The sequence below is a fragment of the Molossus molossus genome, unplaced genomic scaffold, assembly GCF_014108415.1.
Source record: "Molossus molossus isolate mMolMol1 unplaced genomic scaffold, mMolMol1.p scaffold_m16_p_1, whole genome shotgun sequence".
NCBI lineage: Eukaryota > Metazoa > Chordata > Mammalia > Chiroptera > Molossidae > Molossus > Molossus molossus.
In genome coordinates, this window is record NW_023425344.1 from 234,968,950 (window position 1) to 234,989,384 (window position 20,435).

The window sequence follows — 20,435 nt, forward strand, 5'->3', positions numbered from 1 at the left end:
GAAGTGTTAATTGAGGCTCACTAACGACCAGCATCTGCCCCACCCTTGTGAAAGCCCCTTGGCTGAGCACCAGAGGGAGTTTTTCAATCAACTGACAACCCAAAACTCATCAAGTAACCTAGACTGCTAGCCTCCAGGCAAAAAGCTAGAGGATAACAGTACGTTTCCTGGGCTGGCAACTTTAACCAGGAAAGTAAGACTTGACAGTGGTGTTCAATGCGGGTCCTCCCTCGCTCATCTAAACACAGGAGAGGGAGCCACAAACAGCAGAACACCAACACCCACAGGGAGAACTTGACAGGCTCCAAAGCCCACAGTGATAGCTAAAATGGTGAAACACAGAAACAGAAGCCAAATGAAAGAGCAAGACACCTCCACCGAAGATGAGATCAATGTGGAGCAATTAGGCATGTTAACAGAGCTAGAACTCAGAGCCATGATCTTGAGGAAGCTGAACAGCATGAGTAAGGACATAGAGACACTGAAAATAAGCCAAATGGAAATTAAAAACCAACAAGAAGAGATAAAAAATGACATATCCGAAATGAAAAACACATTGGAAGGTTTAAAAAGCAGAGTAGGGGAAGCTGAGGACCGGATCAGTGAATTAGAAGACAGGGTAGAAAAAATCAACCAATCAGAAAAACAAAAGGAAAAAACTATTAAAAAACAGGAAGACAGCTTAAGAGAACTATGGGACAACTGGAAACGTAATAATATTCGCATCATAGGAGTCCCCAAAGAAGAAGAAAAGGAGCAAGGGATAGAGAATATATTCAAAAAAATAGTGAGAGAAAACTTCCCTAATTTGGTGAAGGAAGAAGGCATTCAAGTTCAAGAAGCACAGAGAGTCCCAAGTAAGAAGAACCCAAACAGGCCCACACCAAGACACATAGTAATTAAAATGCCACAAATTAAAGACAAAGAGAGAATCCTAAAAGCAGCAAGAGATAAGCAACAGGTTACCTACAAAGGGAACCCCATAAGGCTCTCAGCTGACTTCTCACAAGAAACACTACAGGCCAGAAGAGAATGGCATGAAGTAATCAAAGTCATGAAAAACAAGAATCTGAATCCAAGACTACTCTACCCAGCAAGGCTATCATTCAAAATAGAAGATCAAATAAAGAGCTCCCCAGACAAAAAAAAAGCTAAGGGAATACATTAGCAGCAAACCAGCACTGCAAGAAATGTTAAAAGGACTGCTGTAATTAGCAGTAGAAATGGGAAGAAAAATAGAACCACACTAAACAAAAATGGCAATAAATAAGTACATATCAATAATCACCTTAAACGTAAATGGATTGAATGCTCCCATAAAGAGACACAGAGTAGCTGATTGGATAAGAAAGCATGACTCATCTATATGTTGTTTACAAGAGACCCACCTCTCAACAAAAGACTCACATAGGTTGAAAGTGAAGGGATGGAAAAAAATTTTCCAAGCAAATGGAAAGCAAAAAAAACCTGGGATAGCAATTCTCATATCTGATAAAATAGATTTCAAAATGAAGACCATAACTAGAGACAAAGACGGCCACTACATAATATTGAAAGGATCTATCCAACAGGAAGATTTAACCTTGATAAACATATATGCACCCAATATAGGAGCACCAAAATATATTAAAAATCTTCTGGAGGACTTCCAAGGAGAAATCGACAACAATACAATCATAGCAGGGGACTTCAACACCCCGTTGACAGCACTGGATAGATCCTCTAGGCATAAAATTAGCAAGGAAACAGAGACTCTAAATGAAGCACTAGACCAAATGGATTTAATAGATATCTACAGAGAATTACACCCCAAAACTACAGAATACACATTCTTCTCAAGTGCACATGGGACATTCTCAAAGATAGACCACATGATAGGACACAAACTAAATCTCTACAAGTTCAAGAAGATTGAAATCATATCAAGCATCTTCTCAGATCACAATGGCATGAAACTAGAAATCAATTGCAACAAGAACATGCAAAGACATTTCAACACATGGAGGCTAAATAGCATGTTATTAAACAATGAATGGGTCACCGAGGAGATCAAGGAAGAAATTAAAAACTTCCTGGAAACCAATGAAAATGAACACACAACAACACAAAATCTATGGGATGCAGCGAAAGCAGTTCTGAGAGGGAAGTTCATAGCACTACAGGCCTACCTCAAAAAACAAGAAAAATTTCTAATTGACTGTCTAACCTCACAACTTAAAGAATTAGAAAGCAAACAAAAAGAAAACCCCAGAGCAAGTAGAAGGAAGGAAATAGTAAAGATCAAAGCAGAAATAAATGACATAGAGACCAAAAAAACAATTCAAAGGATCAATGAAACAAAGAGCTGTAACCAAAACAGCCTGGTACTGGCACAAGAACAGGCATACAGATCAGTGGAACAGAACTGAAAACCCAGAAATGGACCCAAGGCAATACGCTCAATTAATATTTGACAAAGGTGGCAAGAGCATATAGTGGAGTAAAGATAGCCTCTTTAATAAATGGTGTTGGGAAAATTGGACAGCTACATGCAAAAAAATGAAACTAGACCATCAACTTACACCATACACAAAAATAAACTCGAAATGGATAAAAGACTTAAATGTGACCGTGAATCCATAAAAATTCTAGAAGAAAATGTAGGCAACAAAATTTCGGACATCATACGGAGCAGAATTTTCACTGATACATCACCTAAGGCAACAGAAATAAAGGAGAAAATGAACACATGGGACTACATTAAACTAAAAAGCTTCTGCACAGCAAAAGAAACAATCATCAAAATGGAAAGGCAACCCACTGTATGGGAGAACATCATTGCCAATGATGTATCAGATAAGGGGTTAATTTCCAATATATACAGAGTGCTCATACAACTCCACAAAAGGAAGACAAAGAACCCAATTAAAAAATGGGCAGAGTAGCTGAATAGACACCTCTCCAAACAGGACATACAAATGGCCAAGAGACATATGAAGAAATGCTCAACATCACTAATCATCAGAAAGATGCAAATTAAAACAACTATGAGGTATCACCTCACACCTGTCAGAATGGCCGCCATCAACAAATCATCAAACAACAAGTGTTAGCGAGGGTGTGGAGAAAAGGGGACTCTAATACACTGCTGGTGGGAATGCAGACTGGTGCAGCCGCTATGGAAAACAATATGGTACTACCTCAAAAAATTAAAAATTGAACTTCCATTTGACCCAGTGATCCCACTGCTGGGAATATACCCTAAGAAGCCTGAAACACCAATCAGGAAGAATATATGTACCCCCATGTTCATAGCAGCACTATTTACAATAGCTAAGATCTGGAAACAGCCCAAGTGTCCACCAGTACACGAATGGATCAAAAAGCTGTGGTACATATACACAATGGAATACTATGCAGCGGTAAGAAAGAAAGATCTCTTATCCTTTGAGACGACATGGAGGGACCTGGAAAGTATTATCCTAAGTGAAAGAAGCCAAGCAGAAAAAGACAAATACCACATGATCTCACTTATATACGGAATATAATGAACATAACAGTCTGAGGAATACAGTAGACCCAGACACATGGAAGTAGGGCACCTACTGACATCCCTCAGAAGAGGGGATGGGGGGTGGGGGGTTGGGAAGAGATAAACCACAGAACTTATATGCATGTATGCATGACCAATGGACATGGACAACTAAGCCGGTGACAGGGTGGAGGGGGGGTGGGGTGGGGGGTGCCAATGGGGTAAAAAGGTAAAATATCTGTAACAAAAAAATAAATAAATAAATAAAATTCAAAAAAAAAAAAATAAGGTCATGGACAACAAAGCTGGGGAGAGGGTGGGGAGGGAGGGGGAGGGGGGAATCAGTTGGGGGAAAAGGAGAAACATGTGTAACAACAATAAATTAATTAATTAAAAAAAGAAAAATAGATAAATAAATATAGTTATGGCAAAAAAATAAAAATAAAATAAAAGCAGTGTGGGTAGTTTTTCTACGCACAGATAAAAGTTAATGTTCATAAAATTGATGCTATGGAAATATTGTAAAAGTCTTTGGATTAGAAAATGAAAACAAGCATGTAAACAAAATTTACATAGGTAAAATTTTGCCAATGCTTTTGTATTTGCAATAAGATTATTCACTCTATGGATTTTCAATGACCCTTTAAAAATTATATCAGGCCTTTTCTAATTCGCATAGTTTTATCTGTCCCTTCTATTGGTTAAATATATTATTAAAATGAAATGAGCTTATTAAATATTATTATTCATTATAGGTAACATTTTTATACTTATATTAGTCATATATATTATACTATGCAATATTATATAAAATAAATAATGTATTTGAATGAATTTGGATATAATTAAGGGATTTGAAATTTATTTGAAGTGATACTTTCTATACTTGTAGAGACATAATATACATATCTCTTATCTTTGGACTATATTCTAAGTTAGTTAGATCTTGTAGCAAATAAATTAAGTTCTGAAAGTAGGCCAAAAATAATGATAGAGAATGTTCCCTGGATTCCACTGAAAAATTATTCCCCTGAAAGAATTAATTGCATTTATGATTTGAAAATGTATTTAAATTTGCCCATTTTAATGAGAGAAAACTCACTGGAAAAAAATGCTAATCAAAAATTTCAACACAAAACTGACAAATTTGAAAATACAAAACAACAATTATCAAGGTAAATTAGCAGAAATATGGTAGACTAAGTCAACCCAATTTCACAGTAAAATTAGATGCTTAATGTTGTTTTTTCTACCAATGACTCATTTGGTTTTATTTTTATTTAAATATAGTTAATATACTGTATTATATTAGTTTCAAGTGTACAACATAGTTTTTTAACAATATACCTAATGAAGAGATCATTATAGTAAGATTAGTTTCTATGAATAGCAACTTTTGCTGTGTATGGGCTATACTCTTCTGCTTCTTTGTATGTCTCATAATTGTTGTAAGGTGGAGAACTGGATTTTAAAAAATGATGTACTGAGGTACTCTTAAAATTAGATTTATCTGCATCCTAATGGATTGCTTTCACTGACATGTGTTATTTTTATTGGTTTGTTAGGACTATTTTTAAAAAGTCTGTATTAGTTGTCATGTGCAGCATTGAAATCTATGCCCAGTTGCCCAGTTAGCTTAGTTGTTTGTTTGACTGGACAGAGATTCTACTTAAATGTATTGAATCTTCCTGAGGGAAGACCAGACAACTCTGCCTTAGGCTTCATTTTCCGTACATGCAGAATCTCAAGGTCAGCAAGGGAGGAGGGATTAGGGCCTTCGTATGTGTGTTCTGGGCATGTACGTGTCCTGCATATGTATGTGGCCTTCTAAATTTCCAGAAATATATTTCAGTTTTTCAAAGTCTATTATGGACATTTCTTTTCTTGATTTGGCCTTTCAGATATTTGGTGAGTTGCTTATGCCCAACTTGTGTTGTTCCTTTAAGCTTCTATGATGTTAAACAATTGCCAGTGATTATTCTTGACAAATACCCTTGATTTTAGTATTTTTGCTGAGAGCGTGTACTGAGTCATGTCAGTACAGACAAGCCCTAAAACAGAGATGTTCAGGGACCTTGCAGACATATCAAATAATGAGTTGTCCCTGGGCATGGGACTTTTGAAGACCTCCAACCCTGGTCTGTCCCCTGTAGCGACTCTTAAAACTTCTAGACTGCTGGTGTGCAAAACTATTGTAATTGCAAGGCTGTTTATATTCAAGGAAAGCAAAAACATGTCAAGAAAATGATGGAAAGATTGGTGACAAGTAAAAATGTCACAAAACTTGCTCTTTTCACTGAGATTTAGCCATTTTTCTTGAATAAACTCTTTTTCCATTATTAGAAGTGTTTGGTTTATTTCCAGAGTTTCAAAAGGTTGATTTTGAATAACTTTGGCAAGCATTCTCAATACTTTTATGGAGGAACAGATTTTTGGTGGTCCTTAATCTATTGTTTGACATCTGGTTCTTGTAATTTAATTCCTCTGGTGTTTAAATCATATGTAAACAACTTGTAACTTCAGTAATCTTTAGAATATCTTCCAATATATCAACTTAGTTTGGAAAATAGCTCTGGTAAACTCTTTTAATCTTTACCACATTTTTATCCTTCCCTGCAGGTTGAATACACAACCCCGTTCTGTTGAACTCAAGTCACATGGGTTCTTTAGATTAAGATGCAAGCAAAAGAACACTGATCACTTTGTGGCAGAAATGTTAAGTGTATACTTTTCCACACTAATTTTTCTCCCGTAATCCTAGATGTAACTTATAGAGAAGCAACACCAACATCATGAGTACCTGATTAAAGATGCTGAAAAATAACCTATTGGTTTACTTTACTTAATTACAGTGTAAGAAAATAATGTCTCTCAGTTACTTCAAGCCTTGCTCCATATGCTAGTTGCCATGAGTGTGAGGTGATCTCCCTTTAAGACCAACTGTTTCAGATACTTCTTTGGACAGGGCACATTGAATTTAGCCCGTCACTGTAGATCTCAAACTCAGTGTGGTCACTGGGATGTTTTGCGGGAACTTCCCAATCTTGTGGGTAAATAGCCTGCATGATGATGTGGAGAGAAAATGTTCCTGAAAATTGCTGGCGCATCATCAGCCCACAGCTTCGCACCCATTCCCTAGTCCTCCATTTTCCACAGTGACTTAAAAAAAAAAAAAAAAAAAATCAAATGAGTCTGCCTTGCAATACATTCTGAAAATCAGACAATTCTTTCACATTTTCCCCTCCCTACTTAATGTTGCTTTAATTTCTGTTGGGAAAAAAATGTTAGAAAGTGAATGGTGTATATAAGCGTTTGCCTCTGGCTCTGTTTTTATCTGGGGATTTCCTTGGCTAAGGACCCTGGGTGAGGACTGTGCTGCTCACAAGTCAGTTGTCATGCCGGGGAGAAGACTGAAAAGACAGACACTAGCACTAAAGGGAAATCCCTGGGGACTCTGGTTACTCGTCTGTCCCCTAAGTGCATAAAGCAGTGCATTAGAAGGTCCTTTGAAACAATAGAAGTTCCTTTGAAACAACACACATGGATTTCCCTTCTCTGATTATGTTCCTGTTTCACCAGTAGGTTGAAGTCTGCCTTTAACATTTCCTGGGGTTGTATCTCAACTGCTGGCAGATTCTTTGATTCTTTATGCAGCAACCTTTGGAGAGCTTGTAAAGCCAGATAAGAAATACCCATGTGGCAACACATTTAAGCTGTCTTATTAGAGGCAACTTTTCAGGGCGGCTTTGCCACAGTTTGCTGCAGAAGCTTGAACAAGAAATCTATTTGCACACACAGTGGGCTACAAAGGCCAATGTGATCTTTCTAAACGTGAAGTGCTTCCTCATAACTGGTCTCAAAACACCTATGTCTGCCTGGCGACCCTCAGCTGTGACCTACTAGGGCTGTCTGTCTGGAACTGCAACAAAATTTGTCAATGTGTTGAAGATATTAACGTGTTAATGGCTCGAAAGCAGACACTGCACTTTATTTTGAGCAGAAGAATTCTCTCTCTTCAGTGAGGCTGATGCAGTTAGATTTTCTGATGAACTCTTACGAGCAAGCTGCTTTTGTTTTATCTGTAGAAATTATAATTGCTGTTACATACAATGCACGGCCTTCAGAAAAGATAAATGCATGTTGTGTTTTTAGAGCCTTCTTAAATAAACGATGGTGCTTAAACTAAATAGACCTTTTTAAAATGCACAGTGCCTTTTCCAAGACTAAGCAATAGGTGCACTGGTAAATGAATGAATGGTCTCCTGTAATTACATTCATACTGTATATGGTGATGGCATTAAGAGGCAGTAAACTGCCACTGGCATTATAAATTTCCTGAAGAGGTGATTCTCCAATACTTTAAGTTAAATTAATAATTTGACTTGTAAAGGAACTGGTAAATACCCAGATATGAACAACTATGCCATTTGGAGCTCTAAAAAGGGATTTATGAAGATTTTTGGAATGCTGGAACTGAAGGTCAATGTCTGTGCTCATGAACACAGGGACCAGTATCGTGCTTGTGTGTTTTTGTCAACTATGTTCAGTTACATGGGTGCATATAAGATTGAGCAAAGAATTAGATTTAACCACTTTTTTTTTTCTGATCAATGGAATATGACAAAACATGAGGGGATAAGGGAGACAAGAGTGTGCACAAAAAAGAGATTTTTATGAATGGCCGTGGAGTTTAACTCAGATAGAATGCCAGAGAGGACACTAGGGAGGTGAGGTATAGTGAAAAGAAGATTAGATTAATTAATTATAGGTCATGGTGAGTTATTGGACTTTTGGAGACAGGAAACTAGAGAGCCTGAGACAAAAAAAAATGTATAATATGTTTTTTGAGAGAGTGGATTGAAACAAACAGATTACAGCATCAGGAAACCAGTGCTTAAGCAACCTAGTGCTTAAGACAGGATCATTGAAGGACAAGATCAACAACATTTGTATGCATATATGTATGTATGTAGGTGGGTGGGTAGGTTGGTATGCATGCATGGGTGTATATTTTTATGTAAGTGAAATTTGATTGTGTAACTAAATACCTCAAAATTTTTTAGATTGAAAAAACAAAAAAAATTTTCTTTGTTCATGATCCTGTGGGTTGAATGGATAATCCTTCTAGTATGAGCTTACTTACCTAAACCCTACTGAGCTTTCTTATGTGTCTGTTGTCAAGTGAAGGATTAGCTGGTAAATGAATGATAGAGGTTGGCCTCTCTTATACCTCTGGCAATTAGCAGGCTGTCAGCCAGTGCATTAAGAATAACTCAGCCATATATCTCTCACCCTTTAGCAGACCAGCCCTGAATTTTTCACATGTCATTGTTAGGGTTTCAAAACCAAGAATGCACAATGCATGGATATTTACAAGTCTCCACTTGCATTCCGTTTGCTAACAATACATTGGCCAAAATAACTCACATGGCCAACCCATGTTAGAAGATACTGAATTGGACTCGACTTTCATATGGGAAGGGATGAACCTGTGACTTTTTTAATCAACCACATATATTCATTTTTGTCTTATCCACTAGACTGTAACTTCCTTGTGGCACGAACTAAGTCTGTCATGCCCATTTACTATAATTCCTCTATTGCCTATCACAGTGTTTGAGACACAGTGGGCATTCATGATATTCTCCTGATAAATTCCTATCTATCAAAACCTCAACATATCCAAAACAAAGTCATCTGCTTTCCCAATAAACCATCAAAATTTCCAAATTTCCCTACTTTTGATGAAATAGATGTCAATTTTCCAGTTCTTTAGCTCAAAATTTTGATGTCACTTGTAGGCAACTCCACTCTTTTCTCTTTCCTAATCAGCTCCAACCCCTTGTTTTTTTCTGTTTAGTCAATTACCTTCAACTGTACCTCACTCAACTTACAATACTTTTTGTGTTCTCACCATTTTAACACTCACGGTCACTTGAGCTCTTGACTGGATAGTCCTAGCTTGACTTCCTCCTTCTAGATTGTACCCCATTGTTCAACTGACCTGCCACCAAAATCCTGCAATAATCTTCCAAAAGCATACCACTGATTATGACACTTCTCTGCTCAATGATCTTCAGTATTTTCTATTCTTCAACAAATTCTCAGCTGAGCATTTAAATGCCAAGAGTCCATGGACTTAAATCAGCTTTTACAGTCCTTTCTCTCAAAAATTTTTTTTCACATATTTTCTGTTCCTGCTAACAACACTTTCTCTCAAGAACACCCATATTGTTTTTCTGTTACTTTTGCTTTTTATTTACCAGTAAGTCAAACATTTTTTCTCTCACACATCAGTTTTTTTTTTTCTGGTCAAAATCTAACTTACTAAATATTGTTCTATTCAATGACACTGCTTTCAGAAAAACTGTTACATAAAACATCTCAACCCACAACAAAAAAATTGTTCTTTTGCTGTCAAAACTTCATAACACCTCTAATCTCTTTTATGTCTGGTTTTAAAATTGACTGTTCACTCTTCTGTCTTTCCCTCAAGGGTCTAACCTACTTCATGTCTGAGATTGCACATTATTAATTACCATATCCCCAATATACAAAATATGATGTAGGTTGTGTAGCCTATACACCATAACTATTTGATAAATTAATGTTCAAAGGAAAACTAAAAACCTCACACTGTGTTCTACTTAGTAAACATTAGCAGGCAATGTAGATTAATGAAATAAACTGAAATTACTATCTCAAGACTCTGGATTTGCTCTGTGATTTTCTTCCATTGAACATCTATTTTCAGAGGCTAAATAATAAATCACACATCCAACAAGAGCAAATTAAATCAATGTTAAGGAAAGTGTTGTTAATTCACATGAATACTCTATAACTCTATAAATACATTTCACTGTTAAAATTTATGTATTTTATGGCCAGGATGAAGATAAGAGAATCTTAATAACCCTTGTGCATATATCACTGAGGACTCAGAACTAAAGAAATGTTGTTAGAAGCCATGTTCAACATCAATTAAGTAGAGTAACAGTTGTACTTATGTTGTTATATATACTTTTAAAAAATACAAAACAGTAGTAAATTAAATAACAAAATCATTTTTTGTAAGCCATATTTTCAGTGAAACTATTCCATCTCTCCATGACACAGCTTTTGCTCACATTGATTGAAATATTGAAGTTGAATGTCTTACTTTAAATGCACAGTATGAATTTTCAGTTTTCTTGTAATACCAATCATCTGATTATGCCACTTTCAGTAACACTCAGGAATGTTGCTCTAAATAATTCTTTCCCAAGGAGTGCATTGTCTTGGATCTTTATTAGAATTAAGAAAGAAATCTAAAAACAAAACATTTTATTCTTGAATAGGTTAGGAAAAATTGTGATCAGTTTACATTACTACACAATTTCTCAATGCTTTAGTTTGCCGATTTAGTTACTAAATTTCAAAGAAAAACATGTGCTTAGAATAGCTCTCAGAATAACATGACAATGAAACAACTGTTTTTCTTCTTCATATGTAGTCATATAAATCTACTCAGAAATGCAGTTTGGAAAATAAATATCAATACTACTAATTACATTATATGTTTCCATGTGCGACGTGATGTTTGCCAGTTAGTTTAATTTTTACTAATTATATGGGGCGTTTGTTATATCATGGCTTCTTTCACTCATTCCTCTGTCCCTGTGGCAGCAGAACCTCAACTTATTTTCAAGAAATTCTCTTATTTATCACAGAATGATCGGAATAACAATTCCATCCCATACCCCAATAGTGGTTATAAGGACCCAACCTAGGCAACTTGTACATTCTGCTTTGGAATTTCGAATGTTGAGTGGAAAGACAGAGAAACAAAGAGCTATTGCACTCTAGTGGTAGGACCCTGACAATACTGTGGTAAGTATGGTAGGTAGAATAAACACCCCTGCTCTCCCCCAAAACAAAAGCTATCCAAGTTCTAATTCCCAGAACTGGTGAATAGGTTATCCATGTTGGCACCAGGATCTCAGACTTCAAGCTTCTGGAACTGTGAGAAAGTGTTGTTGTTTAAGCACCCAGTCTTAGAGGGAGATGTCAAAGAACAATTCTAAATTGACAGATCTAATAAACAGTAAAACCATGAGTTAAAACCAATTGTGTAAGATTTATTAATGTTTGGTCATAGTAATGTGCCACATGCCCTAACATATACTGACAGATCATTCTTGAAATCAGCTGCTTAATGATCACTGTGATTTGTATTTTCTCAAAAACTATTGTAGCTGGATCTATGGAACCTGGGTTATATCTTTAAATTCTGGGTGCCTTCATATTTTTCTATTTTTTAAACTCCATATTAAATAAATTTCTACCTTTTAGTCTTACTTTGCAAATCTAATGAGATAAGTGAACTCCTTGTGAAATACAAGGAACATCGATTTGATGTTTATTCTTTTACCATCAATACCACTGAGACCACAAAATGAAGCCATCCAGCTGAAAACCAACCAATACATTTTAGGCCTTAAGCACCCTGTAAAATAAAATCTATGTCTGTGTGAATCATTATCAAGAGTCTTTATTATACACTTGAAAAAATACCACATTTTAAAAACTGTTATGCAACTTATGATTGAATGTGTGAGTGCACAAAGCCAGCTTATTTGCTGAGTATTTTTGGTCAATGAAATGTCCTTTGCAATTTTTAGAGTAGATCTGTTTGCCTGGAGCTGCCTTTAATAATAAATTAAGCATTAAATGTATGAGCATAGCACAAGCACATTAGTGTTTTTAATTACCCTGAATTCCATATTCTTATGTATCTGAACTCATTTCTTGTCAAAGAAATATAGTTTATTTAAGGACAAAATTTATTTTTATTATTTTTGCTGTGTGTGTACTTTTGTTATTGGAGAAATGCCTTTCTCCATTGCTACTGTGAGTGGAGTTCTTGGGGCACTGCTGGAATAAGCATTTCTAGAGACCCCCATGGAAGGGTGAGATGTGGTAGAAAGCTTTATTTGTGTGGAATTACATCCATGGATTTGCAAAGTCCCATTTCCCTTAAATCGGCCTTGGAAGAGGTGCAGCTGGGGATTCAGCAGAGCTAGAAGCAAAGCCAGTTTCCACAGTTTCTGTTCCATTGGTGGAGCTGGGTCCAGTACAGTATCAAGTTAGTTCCAGTTTGAAAATCCATTGTGTGAGGTCTACGTGGCCTTGAGCCATGTAGGTGAATGCAGGGGAGTGCGCCCCCTGCAACCAGAGAGCCAGAGTCAGGTGCACAAGAGAACAAGAAACGGAACAGCTTTGTTTAGGAGCTTATGTATCTCAAATCTTCCCGTGCCTACACTGGCCAATGACCTGTTCCCAGGTATGACTGACAGGCAAGTACCTTCCCTATGTCACCCAGATTATACAAGACATGCATCTATTTTTGATTTTTTAATCCTCACCCGAGGACATTCTTCTGCATGTATCTTTAGATAGAGCAGGGGGGAGAGAGGGGGGAAGAGAGAAAGAGAAACATCCATGTGAGAGAGACACATTGAGTGGCTGCCACCAAAAGGGGCCTGGGACAAACTGCAACCAAAGTATGTGCCCTTAGCCCGAACTGAACCCGGGACTCTCTGGTCCTCGGGCCAACGCTCTAACTGCTGAGCCAAACTGGCCAGGGCTGGACATGCATCTAAATTGTAGCTTTCTGGCAAAGCTGAGCAAATTGCATGCCTATATAATTTGGCCTTCGCTTTGCTCCTTCCCTGTTAATTAGTAACCAGGTTATTTACAAAAGTAGCACTTCCACATAGAATACATTTTGTTACCTCATTTTTTAATTGGTAGTATCTCAATAGCTAACATTTTCAAATTTTCTAAATTCTAGACTTGTAAGAATTTCTTAAACTGTTATAAATATAAATAATATATACATATCTATCTGGAAGTTAAATCTGAAGTAATCATATTCCTGTGGATGGTGACACCGTTAATATGGATGGCATGAAAAGTGACTTCATTAGTATCATGACGCAGTTTCAATCAAATGGGGGAAATTTCAAGAAGCTTCTCTTTTTTCAAGTCATGCTCAATATAGTACGTGTTATTCATTAAAATCTCATTTACATTCATAAGCTGAGTAGTGTTGGGCTGCCCAGATCAGCTGTGAGTGGGTCGATCATCGAGCAACCATCAATAAAGTAATCCAAGTTGAAATATATTCCACTTGCACAGTATTATTTCCAATACTCAGAAAAGTAACTGCAATCATTATTTCCCTTAGCTTTGCCACTTGGAAGACTGATAGAGAAAACAGTAGGAAATGTCCTCTTTATTGGATAAATTGGTGGGTGGGTGTTTGAGACTCAGGGAAGCAAGAATGACAAAATCTGGCCAGTCCTGTAGCAATGATATACACGAACATTCAAAGTTATCATGTTAGCCTCTCTGAAGAATGTCAAAATGTTACTTAGATTCAGAAGGTATCACAGGAGTCAGGTAAATATGCCAAATTTCTTTGTCTTAATTCAAACCAAGACATAGAATTTGGTATTCATATTTAAAATGACTGTAATTATTGTGGGACACAGATCCTGAGAGGACTCCCACAATAAATTCCCACTTTCTGATGTCCAGGAATTTGTGTAATCTCCTCTTCTTGAGTAGAGATGGGACCAGTGAGTTGCTTCTAACCCAAATGGCAAATGTGATTAGATGTCACCCCGTGATTACGTTACAATCTTGAAGACTCTGTCTTGGCATAATATAGTGACTCTCTTGCCAGTCTTGAAGAAGAAAATGTCATGAATTGTCTATGGAAAAGGGTTACATAGCAAGGAAAAGAGGCAGCATCTGAGGACCTCACAGCTAGCAAAAATGTGGAAAACTCAGTCCTACAATTACAAGACAATAAATTTTACCACAAGCGGAGGGATCTTGGAAACTGTTCTTCCAAATTTGAGCATCCAGATGAGCATGTAGCCCAACTTACATCTTGATTGGAGCTTTGTGAGACCCTGAGCAGAGGATCCAGATAAATTGTGCCTAAATTTCTGACCCATGGAAATGTGAACAAATAAATGTGTTATTTTAAGCCTTTATGCTTGTGGTGACTTATTTGTCATTGAGTACATATAAAATAGCAAAGGAATAGTTTCCCAATGTATAGTTGACAGCAAAGATTTTTGATAAAATAATATTGCAACTTTTTAAATAAGTATTTATAAATGGTAAATTTGCTTTATGCAATTTCTTTAAACGAGTTATTTATTTCACTCAGAGGACATGCACTACATTTTGATTAAGAACGTGAACTCTGCGTTCCTATGATCGAATCTCTGCTCTCTATTTTCTAGCTGTGTTATTTTGAGTAATGCATGCAACCTGTCTGAACCTCAGTTTTCTCATAAAATGAATAATAATTGTATATATCTTATAAGCTTGCTATGAAGATTGAATGGGTAAATACCACATTATCTGTATTTTTTAAATTACTAAAATAAAAATCTTTCCAGTATAACTATACTGTAAAGTGCTTTATTTCTTCAATTAACGTTCAAAAGTAAAATAAATAGCTTCACTCATTGTACCTAGAATTAGTGTCAGAAATAGTTGAGAGTGTGGAACAATAAAAATTTGTAGATGTCCGCCACTGAAAAAAAAAAAAGTGAATGTCATCAAAAAGTAAAACAAACATTGGAAAATAGTTACATTCATAGCAGATAATTGCAGCAGATTACAGATACCAGAGAAAGATGATAGAGAACTTTGCTTTCAGAGAAAATTTGTTACCTAAAGGTAAAACAAGTTTCAATGGTAAATTTTTCATTAAAAAAAAAAAAAAAAGCTAGTGTTCATTTCGGCAGCACGGACGGTAAAATTGCAACGATACAGAAAAGATTAGCAGGGCCCTGTGCAAGGATGACATGCACATTCCTGGAGCGTTCCATATTTAAGGGGGAAAAAAAAGCTATACAGTAATGGAAACTTTGCCTAATATGGCTATATAAACAGAAAAAGTTTAATATATATGTATGTGTGTTTTTATTGACTTTTTAGAGAGATGGGGTGAAACATCTATCAGCTGCCTCCTGCAACCTGGGCATGTGCCCTGATTTCTTGGTGCAAGGAGCAACTGACTCTCAACGAACTGAGCAACACTGGCCAGGCCAAAAACGAAGACAGTTTAGTAAAGGAATGATTATATCAATAGTAAAGTTTAAGGCCATAGTCATAAAACCCACCAAGGAAAAAGTAGCCCATCCAAGCACATATTTTAAAAAAGTGGGTCAGACCATGCTCACCTTTGCCTAGTTGGAGAGTTGTCATCTTTCTGATGTCACTTCAGTGGTACAAAATAAACTTGCCAATATTTTTTATTTCTAGCTTTTATATACAATTCAAATAAATTGTGAATCTGTATATAAGCCTATACGATATATAATTCTCATTCTGGAAAACACATTGTAAAGCATTCTCAATTCAGTTCATACCTGAAATCATGTTGTTCAATGGATTAGCCCCTGGTTGATTGTCCTTGGATTTCTCTCTCAGAAATAATAATTTTACCCAAGGTCCTCATGCCGAAAGTGGGGCTCTGTATTTGAAACACATACAGTGTCCTTGAATTAAATGGAGTTTAGTCATCTTTTCAATGATTACATTCAATAGGTAAAATTTTTAGAAAATCATGATCCTTGGAATCAAATTCTCTTTCTTTTTCTGTTTGCTGTAGAGATAGTCTTAGTTTTCTGCTATAACACTTAAAGTTATAAAATAATCCATTTCAGAAGAATACAAGTTTCTGGCGAAAAATAAAAGCAAACATGAAGCCATTTAACATACCCAGGAACAACGTCAGATGATGGCAAGAAAAGGGATACTTATCGCGGTGTTAAAGGAGCTGCAGATTTTGAAATTTTTAAAGCCTACCTTATATTTTTGTAATAAATCATAAACATATAAGTAACAAATCACAGTAAATATGACCTTTTTTAAAGGACTTGTAAATATCACTCTATTTTTCTCTGTCACTTTTCTCTAATTTAGAAAGATAAATAGAATATAAATATTACTCAGATGTTGAATCAATTACTCATCAGTATTTAGAGTCCCATTGGTTTTTCTCCTGGGATAGTTAATACAGTCCAACAATTTTAGATATCTATCAATTGCTTCCAAGTGTAGTAACACTTTATTTACTTTTTAAAATCTGCATAATGAGATTTTTATTTTGAATGTTAAATGTGCCTATATAAAAACATGGTATATAAAATTGGCTTAATTATCCAAGACTTCAAAGACAATTTTCTGAAATATAGAATGATGAGTGAAATTATATATGTATGTATGTATGCATAAATGTTTAAAAACATTTTTTCTGTTCATATTTATCTTTTCTGTGTTTATATTCATTCTGTCTTAGGCCTCTAAATATTTGTTTAAATTTATAGAAAATTCAATGAATTATGTCAAATCTGGTCTTCTCACCTTAATGATTTTGCCCCATCAGACAAAATAAGGTATACTTCCACCTAAACATTTCTCATAACATTATACATGGATTTCTGATGGTAGCAAACTATTCTTGTGTTCTGTAAACAGTAACATAATCAAGGAGATCAAATATGGAAAATAATATGCCTCTAATGATAATTCCAAACAGAAATGACAAAATATTTGTTAAATAGCATTACCAGTGGGGCGAATGTATAATTTATGAGGGAATGGTTAAATTAAAAAACATATTTATTGAGCATTCATTGTAAGTCAGTATTTCTTTTAGCAAATTGTGGTAGGTATTGGATATTTTGCTACTTCTGTACATAAAATGTATACTTTTTTGCATTTTGAAAAATGTAGTCTCATTAATTTACACACATATCGAGTAGGGGAGCAGATTAAAAATGCTAACCCCAGGCCCTGGTTGCTTTGTCTCAGCAGTTAGAGTGTTGGCCAAAGAGTTGTGAGTTCATTTCTGGTCAGGGGCAGGTTTGGTCCCCAGCCCTGGTCGGGGCCGTATGGGAGTCATCCAGCTGATCTGTCCCTCTCACGTTGATGTTTCTCTCTCTCGCCATCTTTCTTCTTCTCTCTCCCTCCCTCCCACTCTATCTAAAGATAGATTTAAAAATATCCTGGGGTGAAGATTAAAAATAAATGAATAAATAAATAAATAAATCCTAAACTTAATTTATTTTTCCCAAAATCCTATCAAGTGTTGACATTGTATTATTTACTGTGTGAAAAAAAGAAATATGTTTCTGCCCCAATGGAGTTTAAACTCTAATAAGAAATATTCCTATGAATTTTTAAATATACATTTGTTCATTTAGTCACTTAACAAATATTTGCACATAACTAAAAGAGAGGGACTTTTAATAGTTATTTATCTTAATGGCATGAATACATTTTCCTTATGGATACTCATGATTAATCCTCACATTTGAAATAATAGAGTCTTTGTACAATTGTGGTGATTACTGTATGTGTTATATCAAAATAGTTATATATAATATATAAAATTAAGTTTATATGTAACATGTATTTAAAATATCTTTATTATTTTTGAAGATATGTAAGTTATGAAATACATGTTATGCATATTTAAATGGTGTATTGATAGCAGAAGCTGAGATATTGACAGAGACAATATCATGTTGTAGGTCACCTGTTTATTTAAACAGAAGGTAGAAGGCAACATGAAATCATATCTTTTGCTCTATATACCATTAAAATGTAATTACCACTTTACTGGAAAAAAATGATATAGAAAATGTATATTAAATAGTATATATTAAATTTGAGAGAAGGAAAAGTGATTCAATTGAGGTATAGCATTAACATAAATTCCATGGAATAATGGCCCCTCCATCCACTTCTACAAAACTTGTATTTACAACTCAGAACATCAAGAATAGGAAAAACCAGTTAGCTATGTGTAGATATTAGAGAATACTAGAAATGTATAAAAGTATACTGACTTTAACAATTCAGTATTTTGTCAAGGAGTAATTAAGTTATCTTAGAATTTTACCAGAAGTTGGATTCAGCTTCTAGAAATATAATTTTTAAATGTCCTGTTTGTACAAATTCATATAAAATTGCCATCAGGAAATCAATTAGGACTACTCAGAAACTCTGTTCTCATCTAAATTACCCCCCTCTTTCTTATATTTCTGTTGCAGAATCACATTAGTATAAAATTTCTTTATAGAAAACTAGACATGAATGAAGAACTGTTTTCTTTCTTCTGTATTTGCTCTCTTTTATAAATGATATAACTTTCCACAAACTGAGTTTTAAATCAGAACACCTTAAGGCAAGTGCGGAATGTACACAGGATGTTGTCTCTCTTTAGACATTCACTGACTGCCATTACCTTAGGGGATGCAAGAACTGGGCAGCAAGGAATAGGTTTTATTTAACAATATGGATTCATATTACATCTATTTGAGATTCTACATATACAGAATATGAAGAATAACTTTATATTTGCAATGTTTTGGGGAGAAAATGTCTGTGTCCAAGCTTTCTATAATGAATTAAAAGTATTGCAGAAATAGAAGGAGCTAACACTTTTAGATCCAACCATGAACCTGATAATGGAGAAGAGAGTGTAATGTATATGATATCTTGCAAACCTTTTTCTTTGGTGCATTTTCATTGTAATTTTGGCTTTTTTTTTCTTTAAAATACTGATTTATTACCGTGGTTGGTTTGCTCAGCAGTTAGAGCATTGGACCATGAACTGGAGAGTCTCGGGTTTGGTTCTTGCTAAGGGCATGTACCTCGGTTGCAGTTTGTCCCCAGCCCCGGTTGGGGTCGTGTGGGTGGCGGCCACTCGATGTATCTCTCTCACATCGATGTTTCTCTCTCTCTCTTCCTCCCTCTCTTCTTTCCACTCTATCTGAAGATAAATGCAAAAGTGTCCTTAAGTAAGGATTAAAAAAAAAAAAATACTGATTTATTTATAATTATTTAGTAATTTGTAGGTTACTAAAAGGTTGTAGTAAATTCCTTTTTTCACCCTCCCAGAAATTCTGTGACAATATTAGCTAAATATTTTGCTCAAATTAGCTGAATTATCTTTGCTTATTCTATTGTTGATGATTGTGTTTGAAATTTAGAAAGTATTTACTATATTTTCCTGTGGTATGCCATGCAAGTTGTCAAATTTAGACACATAGAAACACTCTTTGTATTCCTTATTTTTATGTATACATGTACATATGTACAACCTATGAATGGGCATCATCTTAAGGTATAGATCAATACATTGATTGTTTTCCTCAGGATCAGCTGTTCATAAAACTATGCCCATGTAACACTCATCTTGAAGAAGTATTATTTTGTACATACTTTTAACATTCCCAAATATCTCCCTCCCAATGACAAAAAACAACAATTGTTCAACTATGTTTATGGTGGCAAAAACTTCCCCAGAAGTCTATCAAGATGCTCTTAGACTGAAAGCAGAGGCCTTATACAGAGATCCTTAAGATAATGAGGATGCTTATAAGTTTCATTAGTATTTTTAAATTAAGTTTTTTCTTCCATGGTGAATGTCAAGGAAGGTAGGGTTTTTCTGTGTGATAGACAAGGTTCTAACATATTTTCTAAGAGAACTATTATTTCTGCATGTAAATCTCTCTATTTCTCACACATGAGCTACTTCTCTTCAGGCCATAGAGTCAAATATGATTGAAAACCATTGATAACTGAGGAAGACCATCATTCTATGCATGCCTGGCATCTCAAATATGAAAGTGGCACTTGACCCAATAGCTCCTCTCTGCAAAGCAAACATTGGTACCATGAATAAGACATTGTTGGTAGACAACATTTTTGCTGTTATTGTAGCTAGTTATGCTACCCTACACATTTCCCAACCCTGCTTTAATTTCCAGGAGACAATTAAAAGCAAAGATCCAGATTGCTAATAACACTTAGTCCTTATGTACTTTCTTATTGTTTTAGCTTT

General features: G+C 35.4%; 1 non-coding gene across 1 annotated transcript; it reads left to right on the forward strand.

Annotated features, from left to right (window-relative positions):
• The first annotated feature begins 15,305 nt into the window (after positions 1-15,305).
• Positions 15,306-15,411, forward strand: LOC118621660. Its single transcript, XR_004957753.1, has one exon. It is a non-coding gene; the product is annotated as a U6 spliceosomal RNA (small nuclear RNA).
• Positions 15,412-20,435: the final 5,024 nt, after the last annotated feature.